Genomic DNA, 21145 nt, shown 5'->3' on the forward strand with positions numbered 1-21145 from the left:
GACTATTTTAGAGAGTTTGACTCTTTTGACGTTCCTTTTACAAACTTAGCATGTATATCTTCTTTTCTTGTACCCTCAATTGGTACTTCCAACATTTTAGAGCATCTCAATTGATTCCCTTCCCATTTTAGATGGTTTGCTTTCAGATTCCATCCGGTTACAACCAGTACAAAGCATCGTAATACTTTCTTCCTCATGTACCCTCATAATTACCCTTTCAGAAATCAGTACCCTGCTTGTGTCCCCCTTAATTTGACATCCCATTCTATATTGAGACTGCACTCAACACCCTTGGAATGTTCTCGATATTCTTTACATGCATCAAGAATTCCCATTTATTTTTGTCATCCTTCTTTGAGTGCGGCAACCTACTCTAACTTGGTATCCCTATTATGGTTCCTCTTTCCACCATCTCGAATTGTCTTAGACTTTAATTAGTCCTGGAGTCCACATCTATTTATGTAATAATTCTATTTGAACTTTGTTTGTATCCTCTTGGAAGCATTATGCACATAATGCCCTGATTCATGTCACTAGTAGCACCTTTTTGAGTGAATGGACATTCATCATTCCACCCACTAAATTTCGTGTACTTTCCCCTACTCTCACCATGCACTCTAATACACAAGTGGATCTCTTGTTTTAAATTCTTTAAGCACAACCTGTTAGCCCCTGACTTGCAACTCCCTTCAGCTCTCACCTACTTCCCATAGAGATGATGCACTCCTACATGAAGAATGCATCCCTTCCTTTATTGTAATCATACTTGCAACCATCATTGTTAATTTTACCTCCTTTGGATTTAAGATCACTGGCCATGCATATTGATGAAATTTAATCCCCTTGCCAATTTGCTCCTTGCTTCTTGTCTCTGACATGGTTGGTTGGTTACACATAGTAACCACCTATAAAGGTAAGGATACTCACAAGTCCTTGCTTTCTGCAATCATCTTCCACACCTTTGCTGCGCATTCTCTTTAAGAGTATCAAACCTAGAAACCAAGAGCTCACAAGGGTCCTCATAACTGTCATCCTTTCATTGCTCATGAAGTGGCTATGATACTTGGGTTTGTCTCTGTTTTTTCTATTGAAACCCAATTTATACTAACCATTGACAACGATTGTTTAGATGCATTCTATCCTTTTAATCAATACACTAACTTAAATCACCTTACCCTTGTGCCATTGAATATGGAATCAAGTCCACATCTAACTTGACCAGTTCCATCAATGGCATTTGAGAACTTGAGAGTGGACCTTCGATAAAACCCTACTTGAGTGCCCTTATAATATCTTTCTTTATTGTATCTGCACTTCAATTTTGTATTGTGCTTTTAACAATTTCTGGTAGTCATTATGCTAAATTAGACATCAAAAACTCTGCATTTTATGAAACCATGGACATTTTTACTCTTGTTGGCCAACATAAGCTTTCTTTTGATTTCCTGACAAGTTATGTTGATCAATTTCAAATTGTGGATGGACCACTAGATTTTGCAATTCATGAGATTTCTGCTGACTATTCATATGCCCAATTATTAGATGTGACCTGAAAGTTATGGCCTTCTGAAATTTGGCCTATTTTCCCAATTTTGCCTATTAATACCCCAAGCATCTACCACCAAGGCATATTTACTAATTCGCTAAATTTTAATGACACGATTGGATGCTCCTATCCAAGAGCTTTCCGTTGACTATTTCATGCTACATTCTAAGCTCTAGGCAAGAAGTTATGCCTCCTAGAAGTGTTGGTACTTACGCCATCCCACATATCATGAAAATGGACCTTATGGACAACTACTAGAATATTATGTAAAACATCCTTGTATCCAGCTACCAGAATAGAAAATCCTTGTGTGGTACCTCCCAGATACCAGAAAACAAAATCAAGCAGAAGCTTCTTTCAATGGCGCATGTAGAATTGCTGCCAAAGGACAAGCTAGATATGTGTTCAAAAAATAGACCTTAAGGCCAACTACTAGAATATTATGTAAAACATCCTTGTATCCAGCTACCAGAATAGAAAATCCTTGTGTGATACCTCCACAGCTACCAGAAAAGAAAATCAAGCAGAAGCTTCTTTCAATGGGGCATGTAGAATTGCTGCCAAAGGACAAGCTAGATATGTGTTCAACAAAATAGCAGCAAAATCTTGATTGGCATGCATGCAGAGGATCTGTGGTACAGATAATGACAGAGACAAAACCTTCATTACAGCCTTGTCCTTAAGAATCTGTGCTTCACATCCAAGCTGCATTGTCTTTTGATTTGGAAACATTTTCCATCTCATCACATTCTCACAATGCATACCATACACAGGATTACTACACATTCGAGGAAAAGATTCAAACTTGTTATAGCCATCCACTCATCCTCCACAGCCTGTATCTTTACAACGTTAATTTCTATGGGGAGAAGAAAAGACAATAGATCTGAAAAACGGAATGTGTTTACAATGATGGAATCAAGTGTTGTTCTAGCCTTGTACATTAAGAGCAGCTACAGGATGTTCAACATTGTTGCCAAATACTATAGAATTATTACACTGACGACCATGGACAACAACTTCATGACTTCCCAGAACCACATGCATGATTTGGTCATTTAATCTGAAGAAACAGAGTTAAATCCATGGTCCACATAAACTCTCAAAAGGGACTACATAATACATATATGCAATATCTCAAACAGATGCTTTAAATCATCAAAGTGGGTACAAAAAAATGTTTCAGCATGGCATAAATTGTGTAATTTGTAGGGATTCAAGACTAATTTCCAATTGGCAGGAGGGCATATTATGAATGTAAGATGAGCAATTTTTAAGTATAAATTTATTCGGGGTACAAATAAATCTGTTGGGAACCTTACCAAGAAATCACTATTAGAGCATTGCACGCATGAGTGTTGTGCATAAGAAAACTCGTAAGTATCTTCACAGCACCACCACTGATAGCATAGGCAGGTAAGGAAATATATCAGCTGAATCACATCATTCCCTTAATATCATAAAAAAAACATTTCCACGTTCTGCCATTACAGATACGTGTTCAATTTTTCTTTCTTTTTAAAAATGCAGAGAATGTTACCTCATTTTCAAGAATGACTCAGTTTTTGTAAATGCCAAACCTGGTATCGGTAGCAGTCCAGAGAGCTCTATTGGAAGCAATCAAGGAAATCTTCCACAGAATCCTGCTGCATGCACCTCAGCAAAGTTTTGCAGCCTCTCTTCAAACCAATAAATACTTACGTTTGATATCGAGTTGTTCAGAGGCCTGCAAAGATGAGCAGCCCAATCACACCTGTGTGAGTGCTGTTCATTTTTTCTTAGACTGGAAGAAGCTGAAACTCGCAATATGTTCTGTTATCCTCTTGCCCTCAAGTGGTTTGAACACCACAGAGCATCCACTGTAAGCAGGAACAACATAATACTCGAAACTCCAGTATGAGGTAAATTTCTTCTAACATTGGTGTTCCAAGGAGGGTTTTGTCCATTGTAATGATCATATAGCACATGTGGACTCAGACTGCCCGACCCCTAAAAGGCAACAGGGAATGAGAGCTATTATCTCTGGCTGACTAGAGAGAAATGCAATTGGAAGGAGATCGATCTACAACAAAACTGACATGAGTTACCAAATCAAACAAAGCAACTCTAAGTTATCAAGATATCAAACCCACTGACAGAGGTGACATATCAAGATTCAGAAGTAACAGATATGCACATCAAGGGCAGCATTGAGAATCACATTGTTTCACAAAGATATACCCATTTAAAAATATAGTCACAAGGCATTATAATGCACAAGCAGAGGTATGAAGCAGTTCTCAATTTATTGTCGCCCATAAAAGGCCTGCCAGACATCGAATTCAAGAATCCAAATGCTCATGAGAAACATCGGAACTCAAAAACTGTTATCATGCATCTATAAGGGCATTAAAAATAGACATTCTTTCACAATTGTGTTAGTTCAGTTCTCAAGAAGATATTATTATTGAGACAATTTGCAACAAAATGCCAAACGAGATTGTAGGCACTAATGCACTAACAACAAACACAACCCACTAAACCACACACAGAATTGAACTTTCTTGCAGAAAGAAATATTTACATGACTGAGGGAGAGGAATGCCATGTAGGCACTCCCTCCAAGCTTTTCTCACCAAGATTTTCTCTCCCGAACTCACACATTGCTTCTGGTTCTTCTTTTGAAAGAAAAAGATACCCCACCACCCATGCTGCTGCCGTTTTTCATAGCTCCCTTTTTAGTTAGAAGATGCAGTTCTTTTTCAGTTACAATAAACAAAATTCCTCCATTTTTTCAATTATAAAAATGGGGTTTGATGAGCTTTTCCTTCGTATCTGTTGTTGGTCAGCGAAGACCACTATATGCCGAATAACTAACCATAATAAATTATTTACAAAAAAATTGGAAGAAGTAGTGTTGACATGCCCTGATTCACGAATCACCCCTACCACTATTGAGATTTGCACTGTCCACCTTATCAATGTCAACCATATTAGGATTCCAATGTCCAAGTGACAACCCATGAAGCGTATTTGCAAACCAATTGCTGGTTATTAATGTGAGCACTTTGCAATTTTAAACACACCAACCACCAGGCCGATCTCATTTTAGATTGAACAGCTGGTGCATTTAATTAGGATGTGCAGCCCACGACACACAATCAAATGCGTTTTCAGATTAAACACCAGGTGCACTCGTATGAAATTCCACTCAAATCGTTTCATCAAGCTCAGCCAGCAACCCGGTTTCAGATATCTTACCTACTGCACAGTGCATTGTTACCAAAGTCGCCAATTGCAATTCGTGAACCGATCCCTCTTCCTGAATCTCTCGACGTCCATTTCACCGATATATTTACAGAGGCTGCTATTTGCTGGTGAATGTCACACCTCTAGTATCAAAGCTTTTTTAAGATCTCTTGCAATAGGCTATTGGCCTCTTCGGCTTTGCATTCCTTGCATAGTCCATCAGGTGTCTTATTAAGTTATTCAGGCTGTGGGCTTTACTGCAATAATGCAGAGTTGAGGTTTACAACTCACCATGCATAAAAAAAAAAAACAGAGAATTAAGGACGAATGGTACAAGATTAGAGGGCTTCAGATCTCTGTGAATGAAGCTCGTCTGTGCAAGGCTGTGCATGTACTCAACTCCGTGGGCGACATCGAGGGCAATGGAATGAAATGGAGTGATTCCATGCGTACCTATCGCAGTCTATGCGAAGGCAGCAGAAGAGTCTTATCGCAGAGTCTCTTTGCCACCAGGCAGTCTATGCGAAGGCAGCAGAAGAGTCTCATGGCCACCAGGCAAGGTCTGGCTTTTCATGGCCCATTACCATGGGAAAATATCATTTTTTTTATAAATAAAACAGATTAAATGAACGGCTGAAAACACTCCAATCATCTAACACACAAAATCAATGGCTCACGATCGCACACGTCACATTTTAGGGAGATCTTTCTCAGAGGGAACGCCTTACGGCGTAAAAATATGTTTTTTTAATTAATTAAATTAATAGACATTTTTTTAATTTCAATTTCAATTTATAAAATTATATTTAATGCAAATTCAAAATCTGTTATAATAATAAAATAACTTAAACATAATAAATTTTGAATATATTAAAATTATTTTATTTTATAATATATATATATATATATATATATATATATATATATATAATTTCAAAATCTTTTTCTTATGCATTTTATTTTAGTTAATAGAATATTTCCAAAATTATATCTTATTATGTATAAAATGAAAAGATTATATATATATATATATATATATATTTCATATAGCTTTAAATTAATAAAATTAATGCAATTACAATTTGTTTTTTTTTTCCAACTCAATATTTTTTACCAATATTTTATTAACATTTTTTTTAATTATTCATATTTCTCATTTTTTTTTTTTTTTTTTTTCGGTGTACATTATGATGATGATGATGCTGGTTAACGTCTGTTAAGACCAAACATTGGTCTAGACCTAAAGAAACAAATTATTTATTTTGATTTAAGATTTTATTCCTATGCTCAAAAAGCTTGGATAGAAGCCTCCCTAGCTCACTATAATTTTGACATTGTAAAAGGCTAGGAAGGTCACTATTGTAACAAAGATTGTGAAACTGAGATCTAATGTGGTTGTATGCCGGGCACTCTAAGAGGAAGTGGTTTTCATCCTCGATGTTCCTATTCTCACATATATGGAAAATTTCCATCCATGGCATTTTAGGAACTGCGCAATGACCTGTTTGACTATGGAGCTCATGAGAATTCGTTCTAATATTTGCTATATTAATTTTCTTCTTTGAGCTAGTTAAAATAGAGAGATACTTTTGATCTTCTAGGGTGGGGTTGATGACCTTATTATAATAACTTAATTTTCTTTTAGCCGCTAAATCTTTCTCACACCACATTTTTTCTTTGAACTTAGAAGTAACAATATCTTTAATGTTATTTATGTTTTGCAATGCATCATTCTCGTTGATCTCCCAAGAGTTTAACCAGGCCCTTGTGTCTTTATGCCACCCCCGATTGAGCCTTAGGTGGTTTTGGCTGGAATTTAAAGCTAGCTTAGGAAGTCTATGATCGTCTATGTTATTGAGTTTGTGCTTGTACAACAGAAACCTAGTCATAGCTAGGCTCTCAATAGGGGAAATACCTGCTTCTATAAGGAGAATAGGATAGGGTGTATTACTTTTAATTTTCAGGTTATAAGTTATAAAACACTTCTAGATTTGCTCAATCTTTCTCCATGATTCTCTGGAGATGTTGCAACCCCAAACCTCACAGCCATATAAGATAATAGGAGTGACTAAAGTTTCAAAGAGGAACTTATTTTTATCCCACATTACAAGGTTTGTTGTATTACAATTATTTTCAAGACCAAAATAAGCTTTCCACCACCCATTAATCATTTTCTCAATGCTATGGTTCCAGTTCAACTTGTGATGAATATCAATTCCTAGGTACTTGTAAGAATACACTTCCTCCAAGTTATTATTGTCATACATAAAATTAGCCTAAGTGTCCTTCATGGATTTGATAATGATAACCTTTTTTTTGTCAGTGTTAACAGTCATACCCATGGTAGAGAGGAAATCCTTAAGAAGCCCGAGTTACTTATCAAGATCAGATGGGAACCTTTCCAAAAGAACAATATCATCAGCATAGAGAAGAACGATGACGACTATCCCAACTAAGATCGTGCCATCACATCCTGCTTCCTCTAAATAGCCTTCGAGCTTATCGATGTAAATGCCAAATACGTTAGAGGAGAGGGGGAAACCTTGTTTAACTCTGATGTTACACTTAATATCTTTCGACCACCCCTCATTTCTCTTTAGCTTGGCAATTACATTCTCGTATAACCTTATAGTACCAGCTCTCAACTCGAGAGGAACCTTTAGCTCTTCTAATCTATTCCAAAGGTTGTATCTAGGAACCATATCGAAAGCCTTTCTAAAGTCCACAAAGCAACAAAATAAATTGGATTTATCATTATGACATTCCTCCGCAATGATCTTAAGCGTAACGAGGTGGTCTATTGTTGAGTGATGCCTTCTAAAACCTGCTTGGCCTTTAGCCCACTTACCTTCACTTTCAAGCCATATGCTTAACTTCTTTTCCAAAATACTACCATATAACTTGGCTAAGAGAGGGCTGATCATAATTGTTCGATAATTAGAGGGGTTATTTGTATCCCCACTTTTAAAAATAGGGATAATGAGGCTCTCAGTCCAAGGTTTAGGGAACCCTTGCTGACTGCTTGATTGAAAAGCTTGTGGATGTGGGGGGATGAGGACAGGACCTCCAATTTTTAAGATTTCCGCCTCGTAACCTTCAATGTCCTTAGCTTTCTCATTAGCCAGGCGATTAACCCCAAAATTAATGTCTTCTAAAGAGAAAACTTCTTTCGTTGTGAGCAGGGTTTCCAAACTATCCATGACATTTGGAGATTCATAAATCTTTTTAAGATAAGAATTCCAATTGTGAAGAGCAATTTTATTATTATCTTTAGTCTTCCTAGTCAGAATCTACCTCCAAAATTTCTTAGGTGCTATCTTAGAGAGGTGTAAGAGATTCTCCTATCTTTGACGAATGTACTGTCTCTTTTTCCTTTTAGTTAGGGCTTTATATATTTTTATCTTGTCCATTTTAAGAGATTCATCAACAACTTCATTAATTGCTCTCCTTGCACTTTTACAATCTTTGTCATACCATGGATTGGTTTTACTATTTCTTTTATTATTTGAAACTTCAATTGAGAACTTGTTAATAGAATATGAGAGGGTTGTAGTAAAATTATGATAGAGGTCTTCTATGTTGTCTATACTAGATAAAGGAAGCAAATTAGTTTTTAATTCATTTAGAAAGAGATCATTTTTATTTGTATCAAATATTAAGTTCTTTTGGCTGTAAGTATTATTTTCTGTGGGAACTCTATGCATGACAAAATTGAGAGTTATAAGTAAAGGCCTATGATCAGAATCAAGTTCGTGGTCGTTTATGATGTCAAAATTTATTATTTTGTTGTATAATGGGAGATCAGAAATAACGTAGTCTACCATGTTGCGACCAAGTCCATGGATGTAGGTCATCTTGCTGGAATTGGGCCACTTCTTTAGACCATTGCAAATTATGAGATCCTGAGCACTACAGAGCTTGACTAGCTCCGACCCAAACAAATTTTGCCTGAGCTCTTTAGAGCTCCTTTTGTACCTACTAGCCAGAGTAAGGTCTTCTTCTAACCAAAGAGGATTAGTGTTGGAATGATTGCTTAGAATAATAGCTTGGTTTTTTGAAGTTCGAGCATTAAAGTCACCTATTAAAAGGATATTACTGTCATTCCTTAGGCTAGAAATATCATTCTCTAAACCATTGTAAGGGTTAGTTTTATCTAGATTCTTCTTCTTATAGAAGTTAAAATTTATGGGGAGGAAATAACATATTGCTATGTAGGACATTTTATTATTAATGTCTCTGATCTCTATCTAACTATATTGGTTGTGAGGGTCATTTTTATAAATTCTAGCATGGGGGGAGATGTTCTTCTTAATGTAACAAGATATTCCCCCAATGCCTCTACAGGAGGATCGCTTGTTCCAAGTAGACCATAGCGTAAAGCCATCTATGTTAGGGACCTTAGATTCTTTGTGCTCCCAAGTTTCAACAAGCAAAATAATATCAACATCATTTGAAATCCAACTTAGCTTGGGGCCTTTGTTCCATGGGAAGCCCCGACAGTTCCAAGAAAGGATTCGGAGCATGTTTAATTGCTATTGATTACTATCTTTTTGGTTTCTATCTCGAATAAAGGATTTTCTATTTTCTATTATTGCCCATTTTCCTTCCTTTCTAGCTTCTTTTACCTTTTGAACCTCCTTTCTTAATTCTGCTTTATCTTCTGGAATGAGATCTTCATTTATGAATAGTCTCGTTCCTTTTAGACTTGAGGTTTTACATCACTCAAATTTTTGTTATATAATTATAACAAAATTAAATATTATCTTTTTTTTGTATTTCTCTTATTATTTATAAAACAAAAATTTAAGAAATAAAAAATAATATTATCTAACTTTTCTTATTAATTATCCAAACAAAATTCATCATTTGTATAGGAAATGTTGTAAGTTGTGCATATGGAAGAAGAGCATAAATGAAAAAAGATGTGATATGTTGCATTATCTAACTATAAGTGAATTTGAGTGAAAAATAATTCAATATAAATAAAAACAACTTAAAACCTAAAGAAAGTGACATCTTAAATTCAAATATTAGACATGCATTTCTTAAAGATATTCCACTTCATAAAAGATTTCTAAAGCTTCTTTATCTAAATTAATATTCTTTATTTTAAAATTCAATATAAAAAACAACTTAAAACAATATGCTTATACATTATAGATTCAAACACTAAAGTTATAATTAATCCTTAAAAAAATTTCCATTCACATAAAATTTCCAAAACTACATAAACTCGTATTTTCACAAAATTCATTATAAAATTCAACATATATAACATAAATATTAAAATAAAAATAAAAATATGCATCCAATTATAACATTTTTAATAGATAATTTTACAAATACAAATTTACAAATAAGTTAAATATTAAGAATATATTAATAAAAAGATTCAATTTATTATCTTTATCAAAAAATTATTTACTAGATACATGTAAAAATAAAAAATAATTTTTAATTTTAAAACAAAAATATAATAAATTTATTTATTTTTAGTATTTAATAGGAAAAGGAAAAATATTTAAAACAAAAAAAATAAAAAAGACCACCCATCATAAATACTTCAAAAAAATAATAAATATTTCAAAAAATAATATTATTTGAAAATCTCCTTAATATTAAAAATACATTTTTCCCGAAACACCAATCCCTCCAATCCGACCATGTATAGGATCTGCTTTATGTATAGCACATTGTTTTTATTTGTACTAATTAGAAATGTATAGCACATATTATTGTTTTTATTTGTACTAATTAGAAGTTGCATTTATAATTTCTTAGAATCAAGTTAAATAGGTGCAAAGTCTTCCCTTGGTTTCTATTTATATCTTATTTTTTGTCTTTTTCATTCTAATCTGAGATTATAAATAGAGAATTACAATCCAGAGAAATGTCAAGTGGTGGAAGGGAGAAAGTAAAAATTCAAAATGGTAATACAGATGAATGGATCCGTTAGAATGAGCTACCAGGAAACCAACTAATATTTCGAGAATTACAATCCAAAACAAGCGGTAAAACGAAAGGAATATATATATATATTCTTTCTAAATGGCCACAGGACACAATAGATAAATAGGATGAAAAGTATATATATATATATATTTTTTAAATGGCCACAGGACACAATAGGTAAATAGGATGAAAAGTACATCAAAGCACAAGGATTCATACTGGAAAGCAACTGCTCTGCTACCAGAATGGATTTAAGTGATCAAAATTTTATGAATTGCTTCTAGCTCGTATTCAAGAGGATTCTAGATGCCAGACTTGGTTCCAGACGTTGCATAAGCCATACCTCAGTTCAGTTCCGTAAAATTCGCAACTTCATCCAAAGATACAGATGATTGGACCAATAGAGAAACCTTCATTGTTAAGATGGCAGGTGAGCATGACATTTTCAAAGTTTTGGATATCGTTCAGCATCTTGTTGATCAGGATATTTTGGGATTAAAATTGTGTACGTTCCAAGTGAAATTTTAACTCATGCTTTAATCCAAAAATACAATAATCAACAAGATGGCATGTGATATGGATAATTACACTGATAGGTGGCCTTCCTATTAGAGTGGGACATTCTAAAGATTTTATTAATAAAAAAATTTGAGCTGACAGTTTCAATTGAAAGATACTAGTATATTCTCGTAGTTGCCACAATATCAATGGATTGAATTCCCATTACTAACTTCCCTGCGTATCTAAATCACATGATTAAACCTTATTTAAATTAATTTTTTACAAAGCTCCATTAAAAATTTACCATGCCATATAACTCTCAACAAATAATGTAAAGTTTCTTTGCCGAGCATGTCATAAACCTGAAGACTATAAAATGTAACACACACGTTACACATACACTTGGCATAGTAGTGGAAAGGTGTATTTTGGATGGGTCTTGTTTATGGCCACGTATAGAGATTAAAAAACTTAAATTAAAAATAATTAAAAATTCTCTATGCATGTGAAACGAATGTCCATTTAAATTCTTAAACGTATGGTTGTTAGAACATGGAGGAATAACTCTCAACAAATAACGTAAAGTTTCTTCGCCCAACATGTCATAAACCTGACCTAATGTCGATTTAAATTCTTAAACGTATGGTTGTTAGAACATGGAGGAATAACTCGCAACGTGGATAAGTAATGTAAAGTTTCTTCGTCGAGCATCTCATAAAGTTTCTTGGGTGTTTGCATTTTCTCCCTTTTCCTGCTATCTCTTCTTCGGGGGCATTGAGATCAGGTTCTGTTCAGTCCTTTCTTGACGGGGCATTGAGATCCGATGTTTTAGAATGCCCCAACTCCATCAAATCGAGATCAGGTTCTACTCAGTCCTTTCTTGACGGGGCATTGAGATCCGATGTTTTAGAATGCCCCAACTCCATCAAATCGGACGTGAATCAGACTTGGAAAATCAGGCTTTCGCTTATATTGATAAAACTTATCCAGATTGCTGCTGTACCATTAGCCAACTTGGGGACCTGGATAGAATTCTATTTAAATCTGCTTTCAAGAAATGGTGGATTGCTAAAAACACTCTTCAGGCCACTCACTGGTGATTTTATTCATCTTTTTCTTTATTTTATACGTGATTTTAAAGTATTAAGAATTAAATTTAAGGATTTTATCCTCAACCAACATCATGAGTTAGGGACTGGTGATTTTTATTGGTCTGTTTCTTTCTCATAGATCTCTTCTTAATATATTGAAAAATTGAATAAGGAATTCACCCTCAGCCAACATCATTAATTAGGGTTTGGCTGAATGTTTTGATTTGTTCAGGCCAAAGAATCATAATACCGAGAAGAGGGTCCGACACGTTCCTCAGTATCATCGGCCTTCTTGAGCATCGCGTAAACTTGTATCATGGCAGAACCAGGGGACTTATTGACTCAACCATTGAACCCGGAAAGAGTTCTATGCAGGCCTTTGTGCCATGGCTTCAACTGTAGCTTATGAAAACAAACTGGTTATCAGAAACAGAGTCACAGAACATTGGGAGGTAGTGTTTAGTTTCCATGAATTTTAGTACTTGTTTATTCATGCAAAACTCTATTTGATTTAATAAATATTTCAACCTGATCCTGCAGATGCACTTCGTGGAGTTCTTAGACTGCTGGAACGGTATATATGCAACTCTTTGGCTTCAATAATCTATGATTCAGTCATATTATATATATAGAAAATAATTTTTCGTTCATTAATTGATGTTAAGATTGACTTGTATATATAATCAGATCACTTGCAAAAGAAATCAACGCAAGCCTTTATATTCTGTGATAAGGAGGTGGACGCCCAACTAATAGTGATAGCCTTCAGAGGAACAGAGCCATTTAATGCAGATGACTGGGAAACAGATCTCGATTTCTCATGGTATGAATTCAGCCAAATCGGAAAGGTTCATCTTGGATTTCTGGAAGCTTTGGGTCTTGCAAACCATTCACAAAACCCCCAGATCTTCGATAATCATAGTAATTTTGACAGTGTTGTGCCTACTGTTGATATTGATAAAGAAGATCCTGAAAAGCCTTTGGCTTATTATGTTCTTCGTAAGAAATTGAAAGAATTATTACAAGTTCACAGAAATGCAAAATTCATTGTGACAGGCCACAGCCTTGGTGGAGCCTTGGCTGTGTTGTTTCCAGTAATACTATTTATACACAAGGAAGAGGCGCTATTGGAGAAAATGGTTGGTGTTTATACATTCGGACAACCGAGAGTTGGAGATGAAGCATTCGCAGAGTTTATGAACAAGAACATAAACGAAACAGTACCCACATATTTTAGAATCGTCTACTGCAATGACCTAGTTCCCAGACTGCCCTTCGACGATCCAATATTTGAGTACAAGCACTTTGGTGTATGCCTTTACTACAACAGCTGCTACAAAGAGAAGGTACTTATACTACTGCTCTTCACATTCTCTTCAACCAGAAAATCCTGTTTCATTTCTGATACAATATTTTGTTCAACCTCACGCTCATATTAAATGGTTTATTTTTTGACAGAATCTTCTGGAGGAGCCCAACAGAAATTTCTCGCTATTATATTTCATCCCCCTAAGCATAAATGTTGTGTGGGAATTGGTGCAGAGTTTATTCTTGCAATACACAAAAGGAAGGGACTTCAAAGAAACGAAATTGTCGACACTCTTCAGGATAGTAGGGCTTATAATTCCAGGGATTTAGCAAATGTTCATCCATACTATTATGTTAGGTTTTGTTTCTTTCTCTGTGGAGATGAGAATAAGAGTTCTATCTAATGTTCATCCATATTATTATGTTAGGTTTTATTTATTTCTTTGTGGAGAGGAGAATACAAGGTCTTTTAAACCAGACATTCATAAAAGTAATAACAATATTTAGTTGAGAAGTCACTATTTTGAAAATGGTTTTAGATGTTAAGTTTTTACAACAATAGGTTTATATCTTAATAATATTGTTTTAAGGAACTAGGTTTAGCTTTATGGTTTTAGAGTAGTATGATTAGGTTTTAGGTCAGTAGGTTTAGGTTTAAGATTTTTAATATTGATATTCAATGGTTTGTATATTATTAAAATTGAAATAATTGATCTTAAATTGTTATTATAAAAATGGCCCATCTTATTTATCATCCCAAAATTTTAAATAAAATAAACAGCTATGATCTTGAATGGACAAATTACTTATATAAATTCTTTTATTCTTGTACAACTAAACTTAATCTTAATTATTATATATTATTTGTTTGTGTTTCCTCAATCTTCCTTCAACAAACCATTCAACTAATAAAAACATAACACAGACAATAACATCTACCACAAATGCCAAGAACCTTGTGTTACTGTCTCTCCAACCACATTATAGCTACATGTTCATGTTTAAATTAGGAATAAAAACACTAAAAACCATTTATACAAAACAAGTATATTGTTAATTGTTTCCATGTAGACAATACAAAAAATGAAAGGATGATTAAAAGGATCTCTCATTTTCAGACTTATTTATTGTTCAAATATGTATTTTTTGTTGAAGAAACTATATTGAGCTAATACAATTTCCATATTTTTAAATTAAAATACTCAGAAAATTAGATGCTTATAAACTTGCAATAAAAATGTAATGGATTAATAATTTGGATCTTTCTGTAAATTTGTAGTTACTTTGATTTCATTTTTATTGAAAATGGATATATAAACATGATCTAGAGTCTAGATAATGAAATTAATCATTTTGAATTTATATTATTATGTTTTAATCTATTCATTCATGAAAACATACAAATATATATACTTAATTGTAAAATTAAAAAATATAAAAAAAATAACAATGCAAATACATAATAATATTTAAAAGGGTGAAAACTAATTATTTTAAACCAATTTACAACTTGAACATGTAAAATTGTGTTTCAAAACTTATTTAAACAACCACAATTCACAATTACCCCTTAATGTTTGGTTTATTTATATTCAAGTAATTAATAACATAATAAGTTAATAATAATTGAAAATATTATTTTTTTGTTTTAATTTACTAAATCTTAACAATATATAATCTTTTGTTTTCATAAACAGGGAAACCAAGATAATGGTGGCATGAAATGTAACTTAAAGAAAACATTAAATTTGAGAGGGGCCATAAGAAAATGAGTAATTTTAGATTTATATTATTAATATTTTTATTTAAGATATTCTTAAAACATACAATTTTTGTTTTGAGAAAATTTAATTTTTTTTGTTTAAATTGGATAATAAACTTGCTATTTATTAATTTTATACTTAATTATATTCATAATGATATTAATATAAATATCTACATTTAATAACAAAATTAAAATCCAATTTTATTAAAATATAATTAATTTAATATTAATATATTTTTATGTTATATTAGGTATTAATATGTTTTGAAATTATATTAAGTTTAGATTATTATGTTTTAATTTTTATGGTTGTATTATTAGAATTTAATATTAAATTATGTAATGTTTTCATCAATATTAGAACTTATAATATTAAGGTATATTGAGTTTTCAATATTAATTTTAATGTTAATTCCTGATATTAATGACATTTAATTAATAATATTAATATTATTAATATTATAATTAATATTAATATTTATGAATAATATTAATATTAATATTAATATTAATATTAATATTAATATTAATAGTAATAGTAATAGTAATAGTAATAGTAATAGTAATATGAAAATTCATTATACATTATAATAAGTTATTTTAATTTTAATTTATTTAATGTGGTAATTTTAAATTATTTTAATTTTGTGATGTTTTAATATATTAATAATATTATTTTTAATTTTGTGTTGTTTTAATTTATTAATAATATTAATACTAATGCTAATTAATATTGTTATTACGAATATAATTAACATTAATAACATTAAATATGTATAAAATTTTAATATAAAGTTTTAATATTAATTTTAATAATAATATTAATTAATATTAATGTGAATATTAATATTACTTGCACTATTATTAATATTTATAAATATAAATTTTAACATTAAATATTTTTATTAAATAATATTATTATTGTCAATCATGGTCTAACATCGCATTGTGATAAAGATTGTCTCAATATAAAAGTTAACCCATGTTGCATTATGACAAATATTGTCTCAATATGAAAATCAACCATGGTCAACCATAGGGTTTATGATATTAATCATAGGGTTTATGTTCCTAGGTTTAATTTTAAGCTGAGTGTTTACAATATTAATCCCTTGGGTTTATTAATTTTAGGGTTTATATATTCATTCTAGGGTTTAATGTTATTCCCCTAGTTTTTAATCCCTTGGGTTTTTAATATTAAACCACACTCAACTAGGATAAATCATGGTCAAACATGATAAACCATGGTCAACCATGTTTGTTTTAGGGTGACAAAAATTGTCTCAATATCAAAAGCAGTCATCGTCAACCATCCTCAACAATTACAAAACTTGGGTTTAATACAAGGTTTATAATATTATGACTTTTTAATATTTAGTTTATAATACTTAATTTTAATATTGGCTTTATAATTTGTGATACTAGGGCTTATAATATTAATCATAGGGTTTAATATTGATCCCTTGGGTTTATCGATCACTTGGATTTTTAATATTAATATTTTGAGTTTATTAATCCCTTACATTTATAATATTAATCCCTTGGGTTTAAAATTATTCCCCTCACTTTATAATCCATTTAGTTTATAATAGTAATCCTTTATGCATATTAATTCCTTGGATTTATAGTAATAATCTCTTGGGTTTCTAATATTAATCCTCAAGTTCATAATATTAATTTAGGGTTTATATTCTTAGGGTTTAATATTAATCCCATGGTGTAATGTTATTCCATTTGGTTTTTAATCCCTTGGGTTTTTTATATTTATTTAATCGGATTAGTAATCCATTGGATTTATAATATTGTTCCTAGGGTTTCTAATATCATTCATAGGGTTTAAATTCCTACGGTTTAATATTAAGCATATTGTTTATAATATTAATCTTAGGGTTCAATATTAATGCCTCAATCATAGCCAACCATGGTTAACCATGGCCGAATGTCACATTGTGACAAGGATTGTCTCACCATGAAAATAAACCATGTTTATTTTAGTCTTTGTAATATTTATATTTGGGTTTAGAAATGTTGGGTTTATAATATTAGTCCCCTGGGTTTAATATTATTCCCTAGGGTTCACAATCCCTTGGGGTTTTAGTATTAATCCCTTTGGTTTATTATTCATTCGGGTTTATAATATCAATCCCTTGGGTTTATTATTCCCTTAGGTTTATATTATCAATCATGGTCGACCATGGTTGAATGTCACATTGTGACAAGAATTGTCTCACCATCAAAATAAACCATACTTATTTTATTGTTTGTAGTATTTATATTTGGGTTTACCAATGTCGGGTTTATAATATTAGTCCCATGGTTGAATGTCGCATTTTGACAAAGATTGTCTCACTATGAAAATAAGCCATGCTTATTTTAGTGTTTGTAATATTTATATTTGGGTTTACCATATTAGTCCAATGATTGAATGTCTCATTTTGAAAAATATTGTCTGAGCATGAAAATAAATCATGTTTATTTTGGTCTTTGTAATATTTACATTTGGGTTTACGAATGTTGGGTCTATAATATTAGTCCCTTGGGTTTAATATTATTTCCTTGGGTTCATAGTCCCTTGGGGTTTTAGTTTTAATCCCTTGGGTTTATTATTCATTTGGGTTTTAATATCAATCACTTGGGTTTATTATTCCTTTAGGTTTATAATATCAATCATGGTCAACCGTGGTTGAATGTCACATTGTGACAAGGATTTTCTCACCATGAAAATAAATCATGTTTGTTTTAGTTTTTGTAATATTTATAGTTGGGTTTATGAATGTTGGGTTTATAATATTAGTCCCTTGAGTTTAATATTTTTCCATTGGGTCCATAATCCCTTGGGTTTATTATTCATTTGGGTTTATAATATCAATCCCTTGTGTTTATTATTCCCTTATGTTTATAATATCAATCATGGTAAACCATTGTCAATCATAGCCAAACATGGTCAACCATGGTTGAATGTCGCATTGTGACAACAATTGTCTCACCATCAAAATAAACCATGTTTATTTTAGTGTTTGTAGTATCTATATTTGGGTTTACCAATATTGGGTTTATAATATTATTCCCATGGTTGAATGTCGCATTTTGACAAAGATTGTCCGAGTATGAAAATAAACCATGTTTATTTTAGTGTTTGTAATATTTATATTTGGGTTTACAAATGTTGGGTTTATATTATTCCCTTGGGTTTATTGGGCTTAATATTATTCTCTTGGGTTCATAATCCCTTGGGGTTTTATTATTAATCCCTTGGGTTTATTATATAAATCCTTTGGGTTTTTTACTCCCTTAGGTTTCTAATATAAATTGTAGCCAAACATGGCCAACCATGTTTGAATGTCGCATTGTAACAGGGATTTTCTCACCATCAAGATTGTCCCACCAGGTAAATAAACCATGTTTAGTTTAGCGTTTGTAATATTTATACTTGGGTTTACGAATGTTGGGTTTATATTATTCCCTTGGATTTATTGGGCTTAATATTCCCTTGGGTTCATAATCCCTTGGGGTTTTAGTATTAATCCCTTGGGTTTATTATTCATTTGGGTTTATTATATCAATCCTTTGGGTTTTTTAGTCCCTTAGGTTTATAATATAAATAGTAGCCAAACATGGTCAACCATGTTTGAATGTCACATTGTAACAAGGATTTTCTCACCATCAAAATAAACTATATTTATTTTAGTGTTTGTAGTATTTATATTTGGGTTTACCAATGTTGGATTTATAATATTAGTCCCATGGGTTTAATATCAATCATGGTCAACCATTGTCAATCATAGAAAACCATGGTCAACCATGTTTGAATGTCGCATTGTGACAACGATTGTCTCACCATCAAAATAAACCATGTTTATTTTAGTGTTTGTAGTGTTTATATTTGAGTTTAACAATGTTGGGTTTATAAACCCAACAAAAGTAGCCATTGTTAGCCATCATCAACCATTATCAACCATTACAAAACTTGGGTTTAATACAAGATTTATAATATTAGGACTTTTTAATATTTAGTTTATAATACTAAATTTTAATATTGGATTTATAATTTGTGATACTAGGGCTTATAATATTAATCATAGGGTTTAATATCAATCCCTTGGGTTTATCGATCACTTGGATTTTTAATATTAATATTTTGAGTTTATTAATCCCTTAGATTTATAATATTAATCCCTTGGGTTTAAAATTATTCCCCTCACTTTATAATCCATTTAGTTTATAATATTAATCCTTTGTGTATATTTATTCCTCGGATATATAGTAATAATCTCTTGGGTTTATAATATCAATCCTAAGGTTCATAATATTAAATTAAGGTTTATATTCTTAGGGTTTAATATTAATCCCATGGTCTAATGTTATTCCATTCGGTTTTTAATCCCTTGGGTTTTTAATATTAATCCAATCGGCTTAGTAATCCATTGGGTTTATAATATTGTTCCTAGGGTTTCTAATATTATTCATAGGGTTTATATTCCTATGGTTTAATATTAAGCATATGGCTTATAATATTAATCTTAGGGTTCAATATTAATCCCTCAATCATAGCCAACCATGGTCAACCATCGCTAAATGTCACATTGTGACAAGGATTGTCTGACCATGAAAATAAACCATGTTTATTTTAGTCTTTGTAATATTTATATTTGAGTTTACGAATGTTGGGTTTATAATATTAGTCCCTTGGGTTTAATATTATTCACTTGAGTTCATAGTTCCTTGGGGTTTTAGTACTAATCCCTTGGGTTTATTATTCATTTGGGTTTCAATATCAATCCATTGGGTTTATTACTCCCTTAAGTTTATAATATCAATCACGCTCAACCATGGTTGAATGACACATTGTGACAAGGATTTTCTGACCATGAAAATAAATCATGTTTGTTTTAGTCTTTGTAATATTTATATTTGGGTTTATGAATGCTTAGTTTATAATATTAGTCCCTTGGGTCCATAATCTCTTGGGTTTATAATATCAATCCCCTGGGTTTATTATTCCCTTAGGTTCATAATATCAATCATGGTAAACCATTGTCAATCATAGCCAAACATGGTCAGCCATGGTTGAATTTCGTATTGTGACAAGAATTGTCTCACCATCAAAATAAACCATGTTTATTTTAGTGTTTGTAGTATTTATATTTGGGTTTACCAATGTTGGGTTTATAATATTATTCCCATGGTTTAATGTCTTATTTTGACAAAGATTGTCCCACCATGAAAATAAACCATGTTTATTTTAGTGTTTGTAATATTTATATTTGGGTTTACGAATGTTGGGTTTATATTATTCCCTTGGGTTTATTAGGCTTAATATTATTCCCTTGGGTTCATAACCCTTGGGGTTTTAGTATTAATCCCTTCAGTTTATTATTCATTTGGGTTTATTATATCAATCCTTTGGGTTTTTTATTCCCTTAGGTTATAATATAAATCGTAGCCAAACATGGTCAACCATGTTTGAATGTCGCATTGCAACGAGGATTGTCTCACCATAAAAATAAACTATGTTTATTTTAGTGTTTGTAGTATTTATATTTGGGTTTACCAATGTTGGATTTATAATATTAGTCCCATGGGTTTAGTATCAATCATGGTCAACCATTGTCAATCATAGCAAAGCATGGTCAACCATGTTTAAATGTTGCATTGTAACAACGATTGTCTCACCGTCAAAATAAACAATGTTTGTTTTAGTATTTGTAGTGTTTATATTTGTGTTTATCAATGTTGGGTTTATAATATTAGTCC

The 21145-nt window shown here is 31.8% G+C and overlaps 1 pseudogene across 1 annotated transcript; it reads left to right on the forward strand.

The window, feature by feature from the left end:
- Positions 1 to 5066: 5066 nt before the first annotated feature.
- LOC149151770 (triacylglycerol lipase OBL1-like) lies at positions 5067 to 13956 on the forward strand (annotated as a pseudogene). Its single transcript, XR_016263286.1, has 6 exons — positions 5067 to 5334; positions 12012 to 12323; positions 12551 to 12770; positions 12859 to 12892; positions 13006 to 13664; positions 13777 to 13956. The product of XR_016263286.1 is annotated as a triacylglycerol lipase OBL1-like (transcript).
- The last annotated feature ends 7189 nt before the right edge of the window (positions 13957 to 21145 follow it).

This window comes from Pinus tabuliformis, chromosome 9 (assembly GCF_031772625.1).
Source record: "Pinus tabuliformis cultivar Carrire ecotype Pingquan chromosome 9, CPIR1, whole genome shotgun sequence".
NCBI classification, from domain to species: domain Eukaryota; kingdom Viridiplantae; phylum Streptophyta; class Pinopsida; order Pinales; family Pinaceae; genus Pinus; species Pinus tabuliformis.